We start from the raw sequence: 22,909 nt of genomic DNA, 5'->3' as shown, positions 1-22,909 counted from the left end.
TACAACAAAATGGAGTTGCTGAACGATTGAACATGACACTAAAGGAGATGGCTAACGCCATGCTTTTGAGTTCAGGTTTACCTCAGAACTTGTGGGGGGAGGCAGTTTTAACTGCAAATTTTATTCTTAATGAAATACCTCACAAAAGGACAAGTAAAACTCCATACGAGATATGGAATGAAAAGTTACCATCCTACAATTTTCTAAAAGTGTGGGGGTGCATAATGTGATTTATAACGGTAAGTCTAGACACATTCGTCGTAGACACAATACTGTAAGCAGTTGCTCTCAAATTGAATAATTTCTTTAGACTTTGTAAAGTCAAAGGAAAATATTATGGATCCGCTGACAAAAGGTTTGTCGAAAGAGCATATAAACTGCGCATCGAGGGGAATGGGTTTAAGAGCCTTAACCCAATAAAGAGATTCCAGGGTGGAAACCTAACCTATGCGATTGGAGATCCCATGGACTAGGTTCAATAGGACAACGCAAATTTTGGAAACTCTAGTGTGAGCACTGTCTCCCATTCCTATGATGCAACAGTGCTTTCCTACAGCGTTATTAAGGGTACGCTATGCGTTTAATGATTCCTATAATTTGGAATACATATCCAAGAAGATATGGTAGGATATCTTTAATAGGAATGCACCTATATGCGTGGAGCTGGCCGACTCTATGAAAATCTTTAAAGGCTAGATTTTCTAAAGCACGCATGAATCCCGAGAGGTTTAGGGCCGAAAGAACGAACGCAACCGAGAACCAATCTTGAATTGGAAATACTCCGTGTAAGGTTTATTGTCTAGGCTTACATCAACAACTGGCGATTCAAGGCTTAGTCCATCGACTAGTTAAGTAAGTCCGATAAGCTTTCACTAAAGAAGGTTCAAAGTGAAAGCTACCTATCTTGATGCGGTTTATTTCAACAAGCATGCTCAGATTCATTCGAGTCAAAAATGTTTTGTTGATCCATTAATGTGGGGGATTGTTGTAATTATGGTTATAATTATGGTTAATGGATCAACGGAAGCCAATAAATTAAGATACGTTTTTTCTGTTCACGTATCTCTTTTTGGATTCATGAATTTCCTATACTTTTATGTTCACGTATCTATTGAATTCATGAATTTCTTAGATTCATGTATCGTTTAGTTCATGTATTTATTGAGTTCATGAATCTCTTGAATTCATGTATCTTTGGATACATGAATCTCTTGGATTCACGTATCTCTTTATTCATGAATCTCGTGGATACACGCGTCTATTTAATTCATGTATCTCTTTAGTACATGAACTAAAAATCTCTATATATAGATAGGAACATAGAGCTTCAAGGGGGTTTTTTGGTTTTCCCGATTCGATTCCAAAAAGAGCTTTGATGTCCTTTTCTACTCTTCTGTTTTTCCTGAGTGTGCTGGTTCAATTGAACGGTTCGACTGAGTCCTGTTTGCATAGTGCTAATCCAAACAGGTTCGAGGTGTTGTATCTTGGGAGGCATAGTTCGTGAATCTGCGGGGCACCATTGGTAGGAACTAATCGCCTTAAGGAGATTCGGTTATCCGTACCTCACCTCCAATTTTATGTTATTTTTCAATGATATCTTATTTTATTCTTCTCCAAGAGTTGTAAGTTTACATAAAAAGAAGAATATTATATAGCTGTTATCGTCTTCTTTATATTGATGTTCTGATTACAACAAATAGTGTCTATTCTCTGGATATAATTTTCCAACAGATACAAGCCACTAGTCGATCATTTGGTGAACAAGTAATGTTCGTACCTCATCTGGCAACAAGGGAAATAAAAAAGAAGAAAGGGAAAAAAAAAAGGAAGGGGGTTTCTCATATCCATGCCTTTGAGACCTCGCCCGGCTGACTCGACCACGCAACACAATGCTTGGTAAGTGTCTACACTCCTCGTTCGTGCAATCGAAGTTTTTTGCAGCAGGGTGAGTACTTGAATCAGACACAATCAATCATTATAGAAGATGTAATATTTTTTTCTTTTCAAAGGTGGATAAAGAAGAGGATAAGTAGATGATTCAGCAGGCCGAGAGATCGTAGAATGGAAAGGAAATAGAGGAAATCAAGTAAAGAAAGGAAAGAAAGAAGAAGAAAGGGGAAGAAGAAGAACGGGTTTCTCATGCGCATTCACATATCATCTTCTTTATTGACTTTTCAATCTTCTTTTCCTTTTTTTTTTTCTATGGGCCCCACCTTTGAAAAGTCAAAATTTTACATCTTCTATTCAGGTTAACTATTGTTTGATTCGAGTACTTATGCTATTGAAAAAGCTTCAATTGGTTCAATTGGACGAATGAAGAGCATGAACACTTACCCAGTGTTGTGATACGTAGTCGAGCAGGCTTGGCGAGATCCCAAAGGCGTAAATATGAGAAACTCCTTCCTCTGCTTCCCCGTTGTTTTTCCTTCTTTCGCTTATTTTCTTCATTTCCCTCTCTTTCCTTTCCATTGCACCAGCTCTTGGCCGGTTGAAGCATCCACTTATCCTCTTCTTTATTGACTTTTCAGCCTTTATTTTTATTTTTTTGCAGGCCCACCTTTTAAAAGTCAAAATCTTACATCTCCTACTATGATTAATCATGCGTGATTGGAGTGCTTATCTTATCTCAAAATACTTCGATTGGATGAACGTGGAGCATGGACCCTTACCCAGTATTGTGTTACGTAATCGAATCGGCTTGGCGAGGTCCCAAGGGCGTGCATATGAGAAAACCCATTCCTCTTCTTTCACTTCCTTCTTCTTCCTTTCCCTTCTTTTCTTCATTTCCTCTCTTTCCTTTCTATTGCACGAGCTCTTGGCCTGCTGAAGCATCCACTTATCCTATTCTTTATTGACTTTTCAGCTTTTTTTTTTTGTTGGCCTTACCTTTTTAAAGTCAAAATCTTAAATCTCCTACTTGATTAATCATGTGTGACTCGAGTGCTTATCTTATTGAGAAATACTTCGATTGGACGAACGAGGAGCGTGGACACTTAGCTGGTATTGTGTTACGTAATCGAATCGGCTTGGCAAGGTCCCAAAGGCGTGCATATGAGAAAACCCATTCCTCTTCTTTCACTTCCTTCTTCTTTCTTTCCCTTCTTTTCTTCCTTTCCTCTCTTTCCTTTCTATTCTGTGAGCTCTCTTCATGCTAAAGCATCCACTTATCATCTTCTTTATTGACTTTTCAACCTTATTTTGCTTTTTCTATGTGGGCCCCACCTTTCATGTCTGATCTGAGTACTTACTTTTTTTCAAAATACTTCGATTGGACGAATGATGAGCGTGGACACTTATCGCGTGTTGTGTTACGTAGTCGAGTCAGCTTGGCCAGGTCCTAAAGCCATGTGTCATGACCCGAAAGTTAGCATGTCCAATCGATCGGCCCGTGACACATGCACATTTGAAACCCCTTCATCCTCTTCCCCTTTCTTCTTCTTTATTTCCTTTATTTCCTTACTTTCCTCTCTTTTCTTTCTATTCTACTAACACTCGGCTTGCTCGAGCATGCACTTATCCACCTTTTTATTGACATTTCAACTGTATTTTCATTTTTTTTTTGGGGCCCAACGTTTGAAATGTCCAAATATTACATCTCCTACAATGATTAATTATGTTCGATTTGAGTACTTATCCTATTGCAAAATACTTCGACTGGACGAACGAGGAGTGTAGACACTTACTAGGCACGTGGTCAGAGTCCTAGTAGTATCCTCGCACTACTTGCGAGCTTACGGGGTGTCGTGTTACATAGTCGAGTCCGCTTGGTGAGGCCCCAAAGGCATGCACATGAGAAATCCCTGTCTTCTTCCCCTTTGTTCTTCTTTTTTTCCCTACTTTGTTTGCTTTTCTCTCTTACCCTTATATTCTACAAGCTCTCGGCCTGCTCAAGCATCCCCTTATCCTCTTCTTTATTGACTTTTCAACCTCATTTTCCTTTTTTCTCCGTGTGGGCCACACCTTTGAAATTTCAAAATATTACATTATCAACAATTATCAATTATGCCTGATTCGAGTACTTATCCTATTGCAAGATCCTTTTGACCGGTTCTATCCTAATGTTTTTACCTTGGATCACTGCTTGAAACAATGACATGCTGGATTCGTTTTCCTTCATCATAGATGATGGCGTGACTTGCTTCTCTAGTATTTATGCAAATAACGGCAGGTAAACCGAGGATTACCCACCCCCCACAAAAAAAAAAAAAAAGCAAATAGTAATAAGAAAAAGAAGTAAACCAAATATTTCATCTTGTCTTGATAGGGAAGTTGGTGGAATTTTTATTTCGAATTTTGTAGACGAAGCATGAGAAGAAGGGAATCATGAGATGACACGACTCTCACCAAATTACATATAACAAACGGATCATGACCAAACTCTAAGATGTAACTCAACTACAATGATTCAGGATGTTGCCAACTTTCCCATCATAATTCTAACATAGCAACATAAGGCTTTCGTTATTGATGGAGCTTTAGCATAAAGAAAATGAAGACCTGATTAGCTTGATACGAGCCACTGGTCGATCATTTGGTGAACAAGTAATGTTCGTACCTCATCTGGCAACAAGGGAAATAAAAAAGAAGAAAGGGGAAAAAAAGAAAGGGGGTTTCTCATGTCCATGCCTTTGAGACCTCGCCCGGCCGACTCGACGACGCAACACAGTGCTTGGTAAGTGTCCACGCTCCTCCTTCGTGCAATCGAAGTTTTTTGCAGCAGGGTGAGTACTTGAATTAGACACAATCAATCATTGTAGAAGATGTAATATTTTTTCTTTTCAAAGGTGGGGCCTATAGGAAAAATGAAAGGAAAAGAAAAGGTCAAAAACTCGATAAAGAAGAGGATAAGTAGATGATTCAGCAGGCTGAGAGATCGTAGAATGGAAAGGAAATAGAGGAAATCAAGTAAAGAAAGGAAAGAAAGAAGAAGAAAGGGGAAGAAGAAGAAGGGGTTTCTCATGCGCATTCACATATCATCTTCTTTATTGACTTTTCAATCTTATTTTCCTTTTTTTTTTCTGTGGGCCCCACCTTTGAAAAGTCAAAATTTTACATCTTCTATTCAGGTTAACTATTGTTTGATTCAAGTACTTATGCTATTGAAAATACTTCGATTGGATGAATGAAGAGCATGGACACTTACCCAGTGTTGTGATACGTAGTCGAGCAGGCTTGGCAAGATCCTAAAGGCGTGAATATGAGAAACTCCTTCCTCTTCTTCCCCGGTTGTTTTTCCTTCTTTCGCTTCTTTTCTTCATTTCCTCTCTTTCCTTTCTATTGCACGAGCTCTTGGCCTGCTAAAGCATCCACTTGTCCTCTTCTTTATTGACTTTTGAGCCGTTTTTTCTTTTTTTTGCGGGCCCACCTTTTCAAAGTCAAAATCTTACATCTCCGAATATGATTAATCGTGGATGATTCGAGTGCTTATCTTATAGCAAAATATTTCGACTGGACAAATGTGGAGCGTGGACCCTTACCCGGTATTGTATTACGTAATCAAATCGGCCTGGCGAGGTCCCAAGGGTGTACATATGAGAAAACCCATTCCTCTTCTTTCACTTCCTTCTTCTTTATTTCCCTTCTTTTCTTCATTTCCTCTCTTTCCTTTCTATTGCACAAGCTCTTGGCCTATTGAAGCATCCACTTATTGACTTTTCAGTCTCTTTTTTTTGTGGGCCCCACCTTTTTAAAGTGAAAATCTTACATCTCCTACTATGATTAATCGTGTGTGATTTGAGTGCTTATCTTATTGCAAAATACTTCGATCGGACGAACGAGGAGCGTGGACACTTACCCGGTATTGTGTTACGTAATCAAATCGACTTGGCGAGGTCCCAAAGGCGTGCATATGAGAAGACCCATTCCTCTTCTTTCACTTCATTCTTCTTACTTTCCTTTCCTTTCTTTGCTTCCTTTCCTCTCTTTCCGTTCTATTCTGTGAGCTCCCTTCATGCTAAAGCATCCACTTATCCTCTTCTTTATTGACTTTTCAACCTTATTTTGTTTTTTCTATGTGGGCCCCACCTTTACATCGTCTACAACGATTAATCATGTCCGATTCAAGTACTTACTATGTTGCAAAATACTTCGATTGGATGAATGATGAGCGTGGACACTTATCGCATGTTGTGTTACGTAGTCGAGTCGGCTTGGCCAGGTCCTAAAGGCATGCACATTTGAAACCACTTCATCCTCTTCCCCTTTCTGCTTATTTATTTCCTTTATTTCCTTACTTTCCCCTCTTTCCTTTCTATTCTTCTAGCTCTCGGCCTGCTTGAGCATGCACTTATACACCTTTTTATTGACATTTCAACCTTATTTTCATTTTTTTTCGTGCCTGCTCGAGCATGCACTTATCCTCCCACTGCTTGCGAGCTTACGGGGTGTTGTGTTACATAGTCGAGTTGGCTTGGCGAGAACCCAAAAGCGTGCACATGAGAAATCCCTTTCTTCTTTGCCTTTCTTCTTCTTTCTTTCCTTGCATTTTTTCCTTTCCTCTCTATGGCACCCCTCGACGGCCCCCGATCCGATTTGGGGTCGCCACAGTTCGCTTACCATTCACTTTTCCTAATAACATGTCACTTTGATACAATTTCAATTGCAGTGGGTCCATACAACTTGGGGGTTTACATCTTTTAGATCGGTCCCTTGCGCAATTTATATACGGAAGCACATCCAACAACTCCATTCCCTATATTCATAAAATGATGCACACCTACTAAACATCTTATTTAAGTTAAAGCCGAACACGTTTATTTACATAGAGCAGATGGACATCTTTAGTCAGTACATCAAAATGCCGCAGTCTTCTATACTCGGCTATAGTTCAAAGGATGACCAACATCTTCTCCAACAGTCGAATACTTAAAGTCCATTGATTAGTGTCGGCGTCCAAAAGTTTCCTCCCTTTGCTATCCTCCTCCTTAGAATCATAATCAACCACTTGATTCATCTACTGGTAGTAGTGGTAGCAGAGGTATCTTTTCTAGTCTGAAATGTTATTCCCCAAAAGGGGTGAGTACAACCACTCAGCAGGTAAAGGAATCCAATAACCACTCAATGCACCACACAAATCATATATGCATTGCAGGCGTTACTTACCTTGAAGCTAGGCGTATACTATCATGCATCATCACTACAATCATAACACATACATGTGTATCATCATGTCATACTCATATCATCATCATCATGACATTATTATATCACACACATGTCATCATCATCATGACTTCATCATATCATACATGTCATCATCATCATGACATCATCATATCACACATGTCATCATCATCATGACTTCATCATACCATACACATATATGCATGTCATCATGCCATATCATATATCATCATCATATCACATCATACATCATCATCATCATGCATATCATCATGCCATGGGTGATCATCACCATATCACATCATACATCATCATCATCATATCACATCATACATCATCATCATCGTATCACATCATACATCATCATCATCATCATCATGCATATCATCATGCCATGGGTGATCATCATCATATCACATCATACATCATCATCATCATCATCATCATCATCATGCATATCATCATGCCATGGGTGATCATCATCATATCATATCATATCATATCATATCATGCATGGTTCAATTTCCACTTTTAACTTTCAATTTGATCACCACATCACCCTTCCTCGGATCATCAATTTCATCTCATATTTTACACTCGCATCCAATGCGAGAAAACCTCCGGCATTCAGCCATTCCAGGCCATCGGGCATCCGGCCCCCCACATTCTGGGCATCTCGCATCCCAACTGGCATCACGAGGCATTCCCCTCGGGCAAAGACCTTCGACAGGGCTTCCGGCATTTACACTCCCTAGCCGGGCATCCCGCACCCCAATCCTAGCATCACGAGGCATTCCCCTTGGGCAAATACCTCCGATAGGGCTTCCGGAATTATGTACCGACATACCACCAGGCCTCCCCTGGAATTACGTACCGTATACCACCGGGCATCCCAACACTCCCGAGGCATTATCATCCGCCACATCAATTCCCTCATTTAACATTACTCATGTTCACCAATTCCGGTCTTAATTTAGCATGGCATATGATGCAATGGCAACCAAAAATCATGTTCAACATTGAATTCACACATGCATCTCAATGCATACATCAAGACCTCATCACACATACTACATGGTGCGATTATTTATAAATTAAAATTCATGGAATTTATGCCAATTAAAATAATCCATTTATCATGCCCTTTTTACATTTATTTAAATTCCAGCTTGTGCCATTTTCAAAAATATTAAATTTAATTATTTATATAATCTCAAAATCATAAAATTAAGGCAAGTAATAAATAAGACAATAGGATAATGATTTCATGCAAAATACACGGCCAATGAGAAATCCACACAAATCCATAATTTACACAAAACAGCATGTAAATTTTCGGATGAAACCAGAATGCACAGTTTCCGAAGAAATTCGATTAAAATATCCATATGACCTCCAAAAATTACAAAATTCTACCAAGTTACGGCCAAGACATTTTCGTACATCGTTCATGAAGGTTTCCAAGTCAGATTTTTTTATATTAATTTCTACAGTCTCACGAAGCTTCTAGATCCATCACCGAATTGTCCAGTCCATGCTTCTCCGAAATACTGAGTTTTCACCTACCTATTCGTCTTCGTTTCCTCTGAAATTTTTATATGTTCTACATCAAGATGTCCTCTACACGTTTCATGAAGAGATCTAAGTCAAATAACCAGATTATAGTCATCATTTAGGTCCATGAAGTCTCGGGTGTCCTGTAATACATCTCCAGAATTACCGTCTTCAAGATCTAGTCGATTTACTAGGTTATACTTGTTCATTTCACTTAAAATTTGAGTATGTTGTATTTTAAGATGTCCCCTACAACTTTCATGAAGAAATAGAAGAGATATTCTTAGCACAAATCAAAATGCAACCACAAATTCATCAAGAGGTCAGTGAAATCGTTCCAGATCTGAGGTCTCCATAGGATGAGAGTTTAACCCCTGAAATATCCATAATTTTCCACCAAATTTTAGTATGTTGTATTTTAAGATGTTAGCTACAACTTTCATGAATAGATCAAAGCCAAAATCGGACTCTAAACATGCATGTAAGCTCACACAACATTCTGACTCAAACTGTTCAAGCGAAAACAGCAACACCACTCAAGAACAAGCCATCCAAGCTTCGGTTTCTCCCTTCCAATCACTCAAATTCGACACTATACATACATGTAACACACACACATGCAAGAGCAGAAAATGACCCCAACTTGCCTCTAGACCACACGAACGGCGGCACACCGGCGACGGACGAACGGCGTGCGGGCGGCGACAAGCGACTCCTCCTCCCTCTCGGCCTCACTCTCTCTCTCTTTCTCACTTGGACGGTAGCCCTCAACCAGCCACTCTCTCTCTCTCTTCCTTTTTGGTTGGATATATATATATATATATATATATATTGCATGCATTCTTGGTTTGCATGGGGGACACTTGTCCCTAAGAAGGAGACAAGTGTCTCCTTTGCCGAAGACACTTGGAGGCCATGCGGCTCCTCCTCCACCCCTCCATGCGTGACAGCCCAATGGACTTCATGGGCCGGGCCTCTTGGCCCACTTTAGGCCAACACACTTGGGCCTAAAGTCCAAGCTTAAATGGCCCAAAATATTCTTAAATAAGTCCATTTTTACTTTTAATAATTTACCTTAAATCCCAACTTATATAAACACTAAATTACAATTTCATATGGCCATAAAACTTGAAATCATAAATCCATAAATTCCAATTTATAAAACACATGACCAATGATAGGATTTTCTTTCATATCAAATAATTATCCATTAAAAGCTTGGCCATATATCTTATTGTTAATTATGGATTAAATGGCCATAACTTGATGGTACTTCCATCACCTATTCATAGAATTTAATGTAGCTAGAGGTCGTCATGAATTTTGGGATGCCACACTCTCTTACTCTTATATTCTACAAGCTCTCGGCCTGTTGAAGCATCCCATTATCCTCTTATTTATTGACTTTTCAACCTCATTTTCCTTTTTTCTCCGTGTGGGCCACACCTTTGAAATTTCAAAATATTACAACATCAACAATGATCAATTATGCCTGATTCGAGTACTTATCCTATTGCAAGATCCTTTTGACCGGTTCTATCCCAATGTTTTTACCTTGGATCACTGCTTGAAACAATGACATGCTAGATATGCATTGTCGATTTGTTCATTCTTTCGAAGTAGTTGTGTTGGCTTCTACCTCTCTGCCGCCTTATCCGGGGTGATTATTTTATTCAAATTGAAATACTATTTTTGCCACAAATTTTAGTTAATAACTATTGATGTTGCATGGGAATGTAAGGGTGCGTTTGGCTGCACCCTATTTATGTTCCCAGGAACAGAAATTTCTGTTTTTTGTTCTGGGAACAAAAAAAGAAACGCGTTTGGGTGCCTTTTTGTTCTTTTGTTCCCAGGAACAAAAAAGAAACAGAAACAAGAAACACAAAAAAGTTGTTTCTTGTTTCTGGAACAAAATCTAGAAACACTTCTCTTTTTTATTTTTTTTCTTTTCTTCTTCTTTTTTCTTTCTTTTTTCTTTGGCCGGTCGCCGGCCTTGGCCATGGCCGGCGACCGCGGCGACGGCCGACGAGGCCGGCGGCCTCGCCCAACCACGGCGAGGCTCGCCGGTCCCCGAGGCCGAGCTCGCCCGGCCCGGCGAGGCTCGGCCCGGCGAGGCGAGCTCGCGTAGCCTGGCGGTGGCCCGGCGAGGCCGAGCCTTGCCTGGGCGAGCTCGGCCTGCTAGGATCGGCGAGCTCGAGCTCGGTGGCCAAGGCGAGGCCGAGCCTCGCCGGCCACGGCCGAGCTCGGCCTTGCGGATCTCGGGGCGAGCTCAAGCTCACCCAACCAAGGCGAGGCCGAGCCTCGCCCGGCCACGGCCGAGGCTCGGCCTCGGGGGCCGGCGAGCCTCGCCGTGGTTGGGCGAGGCCCTCGCCGGGTCGCCGCCATGGCCGAGGCCGACGATCGGCCAAAGAAGAAAAAAAGAAAAATAAAGAAAAATAAATAAGAAAAATAAGAAAGAAAATAGAAAAATAAAATAAAAATATTAAAAAATTAAAAGAAATAAAAAATTATACAAATTTACGAAACGTGTTTCTATTCTTTTTATATTTCTGGAACAGATTTACCAAACGCATTTTTGTTCAAAAATTGTTCCCTGGAACAAAAACACTTTTTTCTATTTCTGTTCCCAGAAACAATTTTTAAACATAAATGTTACCAAACGCACCCTAAATTGTCAATGCGCGGCTTTGTAATATGCTCGAGGCCGTTTCCCTATCGACCACGAAACTTATCCCCCATTATCCATTTCTAAAGCATTATTCATGCATGTATCTCCTCAAAAAGTTTTGAGGACATGACGGAAATAGTGAGAGTGCTAGTATGAACAAAATAAAGGAGTTAGGGAAGAGAATAAGAACACAGAAATTATAGTGGTTCGGCTTAATCCAAGCCTACGTCCACTCTCCCACGATAACAGCCTTCTTGGCTGGATTCCAATATGCAATCAACAAGAGATTACAACTTCGAGTGCAAACACTTAGTAGTAGATCACACTATCTCACTAAGTCACTCTTTCGGTATTTCTCTCACGATTACAAACGTTTAAGCTCTCAAGAGACAAGTATATGATCAAAAGTCGCTCGAGACTTTGGAATTATAAATTCTACGCTCCGTCTCTTACTTGCTCATCGGTCCATGATCTCCTTAAATACTCCTCCACTTCCAAACTACCGTTGGACAGTATCCCGGAGAATCGTCTTCCAATATACCCATTGGACAGCTCTGTATCTAGAAGATTTGGTAGCCGTTGAGTGACAAAGGTAAAATCCCAAATTGATTCCGATCGCCCATACAAACGAAATCTTGGTTTCCATAAGTAAAGCTTCTTCGTATAGAATTCTTGTCTTCAAGATCCAATCGTCAATCAATTAGATTGAATCAATCAAATCAATCTTGATGTGGAATCCAAACCAGATCACTAGCCGTTGTATGATTGGGCTTGAGTTACGATTCATTGAATCTGGATGTAAAGTCTGAGTCTGTAGACTTTACAATATGAGTCTCTAGACTTTACAATCTGAGTCTCTAGACTTTACAATCTGGGTCCGTAGACTTTACAATCTGTACCGGTTCGGCTTGAGCATAGAGTCTGTCTTCGGTTCGGCTTTCACGTTCGTCCTGGAATTTATCGAGTGAGCGGACTTCGATGTAGAACAGACTTTGACACTAAAGTCTGGCGTATTCAAACTTTGAGTCTTGAGTCGGCGGTCTTGGACTTTGAGTCTCGAGTGTGGCAGTCTTCAGACTTTGACACAGAAGTCTTCAAAATATACTTTGGACATGTGTTACGTTCAGTCTTCTGGTCGTCTTCTGACTTTGATAATATCCTCTACATGTTCTAACATCTGCATGGTCTATTACTCAACCATCAAACATGTTAGTAGCCTTTGATTTATTTTGTCATCTTCAAAACATCATAAGGGATTTCCCTAACAAATAGCTCCTTCGATTTTGTGTGAAGAGTTCGTGAACATAAGCAGTTCAATTCATACCATATTTGTTTTCCTTCATCTAACTCAATTGTTGAAAATATGTGGCGCTGAGAACTGTAGTTTTTACCAGTGGATGGTGAAGCACACTGAAGAAGAAATAGGGGAGACAATTTTTACAGGATACGGTTTGAGTTGGCCACAATTCTCAAAATCACAAAGATGTGGCCAAAGCAAATGTAGCTGTGGAAATAGCAATTCCATCATAATTAGTCCCTACTGACAAAATGCACTAAGCTACATAGAATTCATTCTTCATGAGTTGGATTGTTACTTTTCCCTCCAAGATAATTACTAGCCGCACGAGGAAGCTGTTTGTTACCTGTTGAAAATATGTCACAAGTTTGACCCCTTGATAAGACCCGACCTCAGATGAATTGTTATTTCTGGATGCTCGAATGTATGCGGTGGAAATCTAGATATCCTTTGTGACGTTAGAGTCCAAATTGGAGAAAGATTTCCCATTTTGTCTTGATATCAAATTACTAAGAACGTAAAAAAATTATGAGACGGCCATAAAATCACGAAAGTGTTGGTGTGGTTCGAATTGATATTGAGTTATTCATACTCCGGTTATTTTGCAGAGAATGATTGATTCGAAAAACGTATTCTTAAAAATGATCGCTTATACTATTTACCAAAATGAGTGAATGAAAAATATTTTCGTCATTCGAGAAAATATTTAGATATAAATCATCGACCAATTACTTTACGCGATTACCTTCAAGAAAATATTTTTCACATCATTCGTTCTTCATGGAATAAACGCACGCTCAAGATCACTATCTAGGTCGATGAGGGCCTACCACAGTGGGTACCTCATCGATTCAAGGCGTGGTTTTGTCATGGGCCTAATGGGGTACGGGAAGGTCCCCTTCAGGGTTTTGACATACCCTCCGTTTATGGCGAGGGGGTAGCTAACCCACCTGATGGGGTTGTGGTGGATCCGATGCCCCCGGAGCCTGTGGATGACGAGCCTAGTGCCTAGATGGCTTAGCTCTCTCTCTCTTTTTGGTTTAGACTCTTTTATAGATAAATCAATTTGTTTATAAAAGTGTGTTGGTTTAAAATTTGTTGTCTTGCTTTTCTATCCCATGTTTGTGTTGTCTGGGGATTGTGTTGTTTCGCTTCCGCTTGTGCATAATTGATTGGGTCGGCGACGCATCCTAAGAACGTCGCAATTATCGACCACTGAGGGATGTGTGCACGCTCGATGTTCAGGGTGTGATAGGGGCAGTCATGGTTGATTTCATAATTGGGTCACAGACTACCAAGACTACCTTCTTCATAATAGATGCTGATGCATCATACAATTTGTTGCTAGGTAAGGATTGGATACACAAAAATCAATGTATACCTTCCTCTTTGCATCAAACTCTTAACTTTTTGGAATGAGTATAAGGAAGAGTACATAAGAACGAATCATGAGTCGAATATCACGTAAGAACGAATCATGAGTGGAATATCACGTAAGATGATGTTGTATGGATAGATGCTCCCGAAGATGACACGGTATCTGTAATTGAGCCACCTTGGACACCGCTAAGCTTGTCTATGGCTGCTTCATAGAGACAGGATTTGACTGGATCTGAAAGAGAGTGAGCTGGCTTAGGGGAAATTCGATGTTTTACATGGAAGGAAACAACTTGTTACGAGAGCTGGATGAGTGGTATTCCTGCTACCTTGCATAGGAAATTGGAAACTCTCTAGGATTTATAGACTATGTAGGGGATTTTGAGGAGTCCCCGTTCAAAGAGGATACAAAGACGGTTAAATCCAAAGATCCACTAATAGAAGTCGACATTAGTAGTAATGAAGTAAAACGTCCTGTATTTATAAGCGCATTGCTGGTGATGAATTTTAAAATGGCTTGGTGGAAGTTCTACGAAGGTATAGGAGTTGTTTCGTGTGGGATTATCATGAGATGCAAGGACTAAGTAGAGACATGTTTGAACATTGTCTCCCAGTAAAACTAGGTTGGAAGCCCCATAAACAACCTCAAAGGAGGTTTACTCCCGAAGTAAATGCAAAAATAAAAGAAAAAAATAGAAAGGTTGTTAAAGGCTAGTTTCATCGAAACCGCTTGGTATCTCGAATAGCTCTCTAACATCGTACCAATCAAGAAGAAGAACGAGAAGTTGTGAATTTGCGTAGATTTTAGAAATATGTATGCTGCAACCTTAAAAGACGAATATCAAACACAAGTTGCCGACATGGTAGTGGATTCTACAGCTGGGAAGAAAATGATGTCCCTGACGGATGGCCATTTGGGGGTACAATCAAATCTTCATCACCGAATAGGATCTCCGTAAGATAGCCTTAAAGTGCCTCGGAGCCATAGGAACACTTGCTTGGAAAGTGATGCCCTTTGATTTGAAGAATGCAGGAGCCATCTATCAATGGGCAATGAACTTTGTCTTCCACAACATGATCGGGGAATTTATAGAAGTATATATCGACAATATCTTAGTCAAATCAATAGAGGTAAGTCATCTTGATTATCTTGAACAGTATTTTGTTAGGATGGAGATGTGCATACGGCATAAGAACTAGGAATTTCCTAGAATGTTTAGTTAATAAAATAGGCATAGAGGTTGATAGGAATAAGACTAAAACTATATTAGAATTATCTTCTCCAACCAGCAACAAGTAGTTATAAATGATAATTGGAAAAATAAATTTATTACAAACTTGTCTGGCAAAATAGAGGTGTTTTTTCCTTTGTTGAAATTAAAAAACCAGGATGAGTTCGTCTAGTGAGAAGAGCACCAACGTGCCTTCAACAAGATAAAGACATACTTCACTAGTTGGTGCCGCCAAAAGTAGGTAGGCCTCTAAAACTCTATGTGTCAGCCACCGATACAACAAACAATAGCATGCTGGTACAAGAGAATGATGAAGGCAAAATAGCCAATAGTGTATTACCTCATCAGAATACTAGATGATGTTGAGAGGAGATATACTACTGTTGAAAAGATTGGTTTATCTTCATACTTTATGTGTATGAAATTGTGGCATTATCTATCGTTAGCTATCATTCATATGATATGTAAAACCAATGTTATAAAATACATGCTTACAAGGCCTATAGTAAAAGGCCGAGTGGCAAAATGGTCCTTTGCACTATTCAAGTTGGATTTGGTGTATGTATCGATGAAAGCAGCAGTTGGTTTTCTTGCAGAGTATCTATGTGTTCAGTTGAAGACTTCAAAATCAAAAGCTATGTATGCATAGTTAATCCCATGGTTGTTATACCTTGATGGTTCCTTCATGTCAATTGTGTCAGGAGTAGGGATCTTGATTATGTCTCTAAGGGGACATAAAACGAAGTTCCAATTCAGGCTGGATTTTAAATGTTCCAACAATCGAGTTGAATATGAAGCGTTTATAGTTGCCCTTTGTTTGCTAGTTGACATGAGTGTACAATTGATCAAAGTGATGGATGATTCGTAGTTGGTAATAAAACAATTGAGAGGAGAATACCAATGACTTTATGGAAATATCATTCAGCATCACCACAAAGCAAAAGAATTGTTAGCTAAAATTTCCAGACTCAAAACTAGAGCACATATCACGAAATCAGAATGCGAAAGCCAATGAACTTGCTCAGATGTTATCCGATTACTATATCACGAAGGGGTTGGCCTACACTTTAATAATTGAGACAAAAATATTGCTACCTATATTTCAACATACTATGGTTGTCGCAGCCAACGTAGGATATGGTCAAGACTGGAGGATACCGATAATAGAATATTTGAAGAATCCCCAATCACAAGACATGAAGTTGAGAAAGCAGGCACTAAAATATATATTCCTAGGTGAATAATTATATTGACATACTGTGGAGGGGTTAAGATATTTGGATAAAAGGGAGGCGATGCTGGCAAAGATCGAGGTTCACAAAGGGATTTGTGGAGCCCATCAAGCAGGCAGTAAAATGAAATGGCTATTGAGATGTTATGGTTATTTCTAGCCCACAATGACTCGAGACTGTATAGACTACACGAAAGGGTGTAGGCTTTGCCAAATACATGGCTCGGTCCAACATGTTTCAGTCACTCTATTGGAATCGATAGTGAAGTCGTAGCCTTTTAAGGGATGGGTGATGGATATCATCGAGAAAATACACCAGCTGTCGAGCAAGAAACATTTTTACATACTTCTAGCCATCGATTACTTTACTAAGTGAGCGGAAGCAGTGTCATACAAAAATATAACCCAGAAGATTGTAAGGGAGTTCATTGAGGAGCACATCATGCATCGTTTTGGTGTTCCTGAAACCATCGTGGTTGGCCAAGGGACTGTCTTCATGGGTACCGAAGTTCCCGACTTCTTAGAATCAAGGGAAATAAAGATGCTACACTCAACACCATATTATACACAAGCCAACGGACAAGCTGAGGCATCAAACAGAGTTATTATTAACTGATAAAGAAGCATCTCAAAAAGAACCAAAGGGAATGGGATAAAATTTCATCGACTGTAGAAAGTAACTTCAACACTAGCAGTGAATAGGGTATCTTGGTACGAAGTCCAATTCTCGAAGGAGGGCGAACTCCTAGCATATACCCAAAAGTTGCAATAAAAGGAATGTGCGGCCATGTCCTAATAAAAGGCTTCTTGGCACTCAAAGGCCACGTAAAGATGACAATGCTTCAGAAAGGCAAAAGGAAAGTCGATAGAATACACACAAGGCATAGGAATTTCTTGGGTTGCTCTGAATTGCCTCACGTGGTATTGTGGATGGTACACCTCGAACCTAGGAGAAAACTTGCCATCATGAGAAAAGTATAATGGCAGATCTACAAAAATGAAAGTGTGCCTCCAAGGGTATTCATCGTCTGGATACTTATCAGAAGGTATACTCTAGAAGCTGGTCTGAGGCTAGATACAAACTAGTAAAAAAGACAATCGAAAGACATGAAGTCCCTGTGAGTCGAAAGGAAATATTATGGGAAAAGGGTAAATGGAGAAAAAGGGGGGTGAATATTGCTTTGGAAGCTTACAAAGGACTTTGACACTGAAGTTATCGGGACCGAGTGGACCTAAATGCAAATCATACCATCTTCGGGGAACCTCGGGAACACCGGCGAACAAGTGAGGGAAGTACAATGCGGCCCAAACTTGTGGAAGCCAAAGAGGCCCAAATAAGGGCTTAAGGTGCTTAGTGGTGAGAAAGGTTTGAAGATCAATAATGGATTGGTAAAGTGTAGCGAGTATCACCTTGCCAAGGGATTGATTTAGCTTGAGGGCTATGCAAATAGTATGGGCACCAAACTCTTTGGAGGTAAGGTTCGAAGGGTTACAGAAAACGTACCAAGAAAACCAGTATAGTAGGAATGTCACATGTTCTTCGCAAGTAATATCACCACCGCTACACATATAGCGCCTCACAAAGGCATCAGGATGGAAATTTGATAACCTCAGGTCGCGAAACATAGGATTTTCGGTAGAATACAAGGTAGTCGAACCATCTCCGTAAGGCACAAGACTAGTCAAAGCATGAACACCAAGTAAGGTGATGGATATTGCGCCGATAGGAAGAAAGAAACGATGGGTGGAAGGCGACCAAAAACAACAAACGCTATGACACCTCGAACCCTTCGTAGGTCGTCACCAGCGCCAATGTTACACCTTATTACCTTTCTCCTTTGAAGAAGTGTCCTAATTCATAGACACATTTTTTTTTTTTAAACAAAACGGTCCAGCGTGACTCATTAGCGGAAGCAAATTAAAACATCACCATCTCTCCCCCTACCAACCATGATACAAATACACACCACTAATCACCATAATTTTATAGACAAGCCACGACACTTTATTTACATATATTTTCAAGATGGGACTTCTTTTGGTCGGTACATCAAAAGGAAAAGCTAGGACTTAGCCAGTCTAGCCTAAAACCTCAAAAAGAACCCTCGACCCTCTACATTTCACGTGCAACAATTCCCCATCATCAATGTCGGCTAACTATCCCCAAAAAGGATCCAGCTCCTACTCGTCGCGCACGGGTCTCACACCCAACCCGGTGCATCAGGCGGTGGCGACGGCAACATCCCTCGCATCGCTCCATCCCGACGAACATGTACGGATATGAACTCCTGAATGACAGGACCCCCAGCCAGGCCCACGTCGTACATCACTAGACAGCGTACTCAAATAAAAGTCAGTCCAAGAACAGAGGGACAGTCTATCTCAACACACTCGACCTCTACATCGGATGGTAGACCCTAAAATACACCCCGCGTGATGGTAGGAAGCGGCATATTGCTAATCTGAAATGTTGGTCCCCAAAGGGGTGAGTACAACCACTCAGCAGATAAGAAATCCAATAACAACTCAATGCATCAAGCAAATCATACATGCATTGCAGGCGTTACTTACTTTGAAACCATGCGCATACTATCATGCATCATCATATCAATTTATAACACATACATGTGTATCATCATCGTATCATACATGTCTTCATCATCATGACATCATCACATTACACATGTCATCATCATCATGACATCATCACATTACACATGTCATCATCATCATGACATTATCACATTACACATGTCATCGTGCCATATCATATATCATCGTCATTATCATCATTATGCATAACATCATGCATATCATCATGCATCTCATATCATGAGTGATCATCATTATTTCTCATCACATATCATCATCATCATCATCATCATGCATATCATCATGCATATCATATCATGGGTGATCATCATTATTTCACATCACATATCATCATCATCATCATCATCATATCATGGGTGATCATCATTATTTCACATCAGATATCATCATGCATATCATCATGCATATCATATCATGGGTGATCATCATTATTTCACATCACTTATCATCATCATCATCATCATCATGCATATCATCATGCATATCATATCATGGTTTAATTTCCACTTTTAGCTTTCAATTTGATCACCACATCACCCATTCCTCAATTCATCAATTTCATCATCCCCTCGGGCAAAGACCTCTAAGGCTTCCGGCATTCAGCCTCACAGGCCACCGGGCATCCGGCTCCCCACATTCCGGGCATCTCGCATCCCAACTGGCATCACGAGGCATTCCCTTCGGGCATAAACCTTCGACGGGGCTTCCAGCATTTACACTCCTGGCCGGGCATCCCGCACCCCAATCCCGGCATCGCGAGGCATTCCCTTCGGCGAAACCTCCAACGGGGCTTAGGCACCCACATTCCAGGCATCCCGAATCTCCCGGGAAATCCGGCAATGCATCTCTATACATTCCGGCCTCATCCTCCACCACAACCACTTCCTCACTTATCATTATCCACATTTACCATTATTTTGATCTCAATTTAACATGGCATATGGCGTGACATCAAACAAGTCATTTTTGGCATATGATTCACAAATGCATCACTATTCAATGTCATACATATACCAAGACTTTATCATACATGCAACAAGATAAATTTAATGAAATTTATGGCCAATAAAATAATCTATTTTATTTTATTTTTATTTTATTTTTATTTATTTATTTATTTATTTATTTATTTATTTATTTAAATTCCAACTTTTGTCATTTCCATAAATTTAATATCAACAAATTCCCAAAATCATAAAATTTCAAGCAATTACAAACCAATAGGATTACATGCAAAATTCATGGCCAAATTGAATTTCACAAAATTTCACAATTTCCACAAAACAGCACACAATATTCAGATAAAACCAGAATGCACAGTTTCTGAAGAAATTCGATTAAAATATCCATATGGCCTCCAAAAATTACGAAATTTTACAGAGTGATAGCCAAGACATTTTCGTACAACTTTCATGAAGAACTCCAAGCTATATTATTTTTATATTATTTTATACAACCTCACGAAGCTTCTGGACCCATTACCGCATCGTCCAGTGTACACATCACAGAAATATTGAGATTTCACCTACCTATTCTCTTTCGTTTCCTCTGAAATTTGGATATGTTATACATTAAGATGTCCTCTACAAGTTTCATGCTGAGATATAAGTCAAATAACCAGATTATAGTCGTCATCTATGTCCATGAAGTCTCGGGTGTCTCAGAATACATCACCAGAATCATCGTCTTCAAGATCTAGTTGATTTACTAGGCTATACTTGTTCATTTCACTTCAAATTTGAGTATTTTGTATTTTAAGATGTCTCCTACAACTTGCATGAAGAAATCGAAGTGAGATTCTAAACAAAAACCAACATGCAATCACGAATCCAGCAAGAGGTCAGTAAAAACTCTCCAGATCTGAGGTCTCCGTAGGATGAGACTTTAACCCCTCAAATATCCATCATTTTCCACGAAAGTTCAGTATGTTGTAGTTCAAGATGTTAGATACAACTCTCATGAATAAATCGAAGCCAAAATCTGACTCTAAACACAAATTCAAGCTCAAACAAGTTACTGACTCACACGATCCGAGCAAGAACAGTCACACCATTCACACACAACTCATCCATGCTTCGGTTTTTCTCATCTAACACCCAAAAACTCAACATGCTAACGACATACAAGCATGCAAGAGAAGCTAGAGGACTCCCACTTGCCTCTAGACCGGTCGGTCGACGGCGTAGGGTGGCGAACACGGCAGCAAACGGTGGACGGACGGCGATTCCGTCCTCCTTTCTCTCTCGGCCGCTCCTCCTCTCTCTCGAAATCTCTCTCTCTCTCTCTCACTCCCTTGGGAGAATGAGGTAAAACCGGCCACCTTCTCTCTCTCTTCCCTTCTTATACCCCCCCTAATCATCATCATTACTTGCCTTAACCATGGCCAATGCATGGCCTTCTCCTTTGCCACTTGTCTTATTGAATTTTGAAATGGGTTTGGGCTTCTTGGGCTTGGGCCATCCGGCCACTCTTGGCCAAAGTCTTGGGACATCTTGTTTATTGAAATTTAATTTATAAAGTACATGGCCAAGCATAGATTACTAATTTATCAAATTTAAATTTTCACAATCATATGCACAAATCATCTAATTAAAGACTAATGGCTAAAGCATAAGCTATGGAAATTTTTATCACCTAATTAGGAACTTTAACACACCTTATGGCTTGGCTTTGAATAATGGGATGCCACAATTCTCCCCTCCTTAGAGAATTTCTTCCTCGAAATTCAAACACCACTCGCGCCTTCTTGAAATAAATAAGGGTACTTTTCCTTCATCTGATCCTCACTTTCCCATGTGGCTTCCTCCATATCATGAGGTTGCCATAATACCTTAACCAATGGAATCTTCTTGGTCCTAAGAATTTGCTCCTTTCAGTCCAATATCTGCACAGGCTCTTCAATGTACCTTACTTTCTCATCCATTTTGATGGCTTCATGATCGAGTATGTGACCAGGATCCAGCTGGTACTTCCTCAACATCGATACATGAAACACATCGTGCATATTTTCTAACTTAGGAGGTAACGCTAAACGATAAGCTACATCCCCTATCCTTTCGAGAATTTCAAAAGATCCAACAAATCTAGGGCTTAACTTACCCTTCATCCCAAATCGAGATATTCCTTTCATTGGAGATACCTTAAGGAATACATGGTCTCCTACACTAAATTCCAAAGGTCTTCTACGCCTATCTGCATAGCCTTTCTGTCTACTCTGAGCTGTTCTAAGTCTTTCTCTGATAATTTCAACAGCCTCAATGGTAACTTGTACCAGTTTAGGTCCTGTCAACTTCCTTTCACCTACTTCACTCCAACAGACAGGAGTCCTACATCTCCTTCCATATAATGCTTCATAAGGAGCCATGCCTATACTTTTCTGAAAGCTATTATTATAGGCAAACTCTAACAAATGCAATCTTTCATCCCAATTTCCTTTGAAATCGATTGCACAAGCCCTTAACATATCCTCTAATATCTGGATTACTCTTTCTGATTGACCATCTGTCTGGGGATGAAAAGCAGTACTAAATTGAAGCTTAGTTCCTAATGCAATTTGAAGACTTCTCCAAAAATTTGAAGTAAACCTCGGATCCCGATCTGAAGTAATGGTCACTGGAACACCATGTAAGCGTACCACTTGACTTACATACATGTCCGCATACTTATCCATTGGGTAGTCCATGCGAATCGCTAAGAAATGTGCCGACTTAGTCAAACGATCCACTATAACCCAAATTGAGTCATGACTACTTGATGTCCTTGGCAATCCTTGCACAAAGTCCATCGTTATATGTTCCCATTTCCATTCTGGAATG

Source organism: Eucalyptus grandis, chromosome 10 (genome assembly GCF_016545825.1).
Source record: "Eucalyptus grandis isolate ANBG69807.140 chromosome 10, ASM1654582v1, whole genome shotgun sequence".
NCBI lineage: Eukaryota > Viridiplantae > Streptophyta > Magnoliopsida > Myrtales > Myrtaceae > Eucalyptus > Eucalyptus grandis.
The sequence above is the reverse complement of the archived record's forward strand: the minus strand, read 5'-3'. Positions refer to the sequence as shown.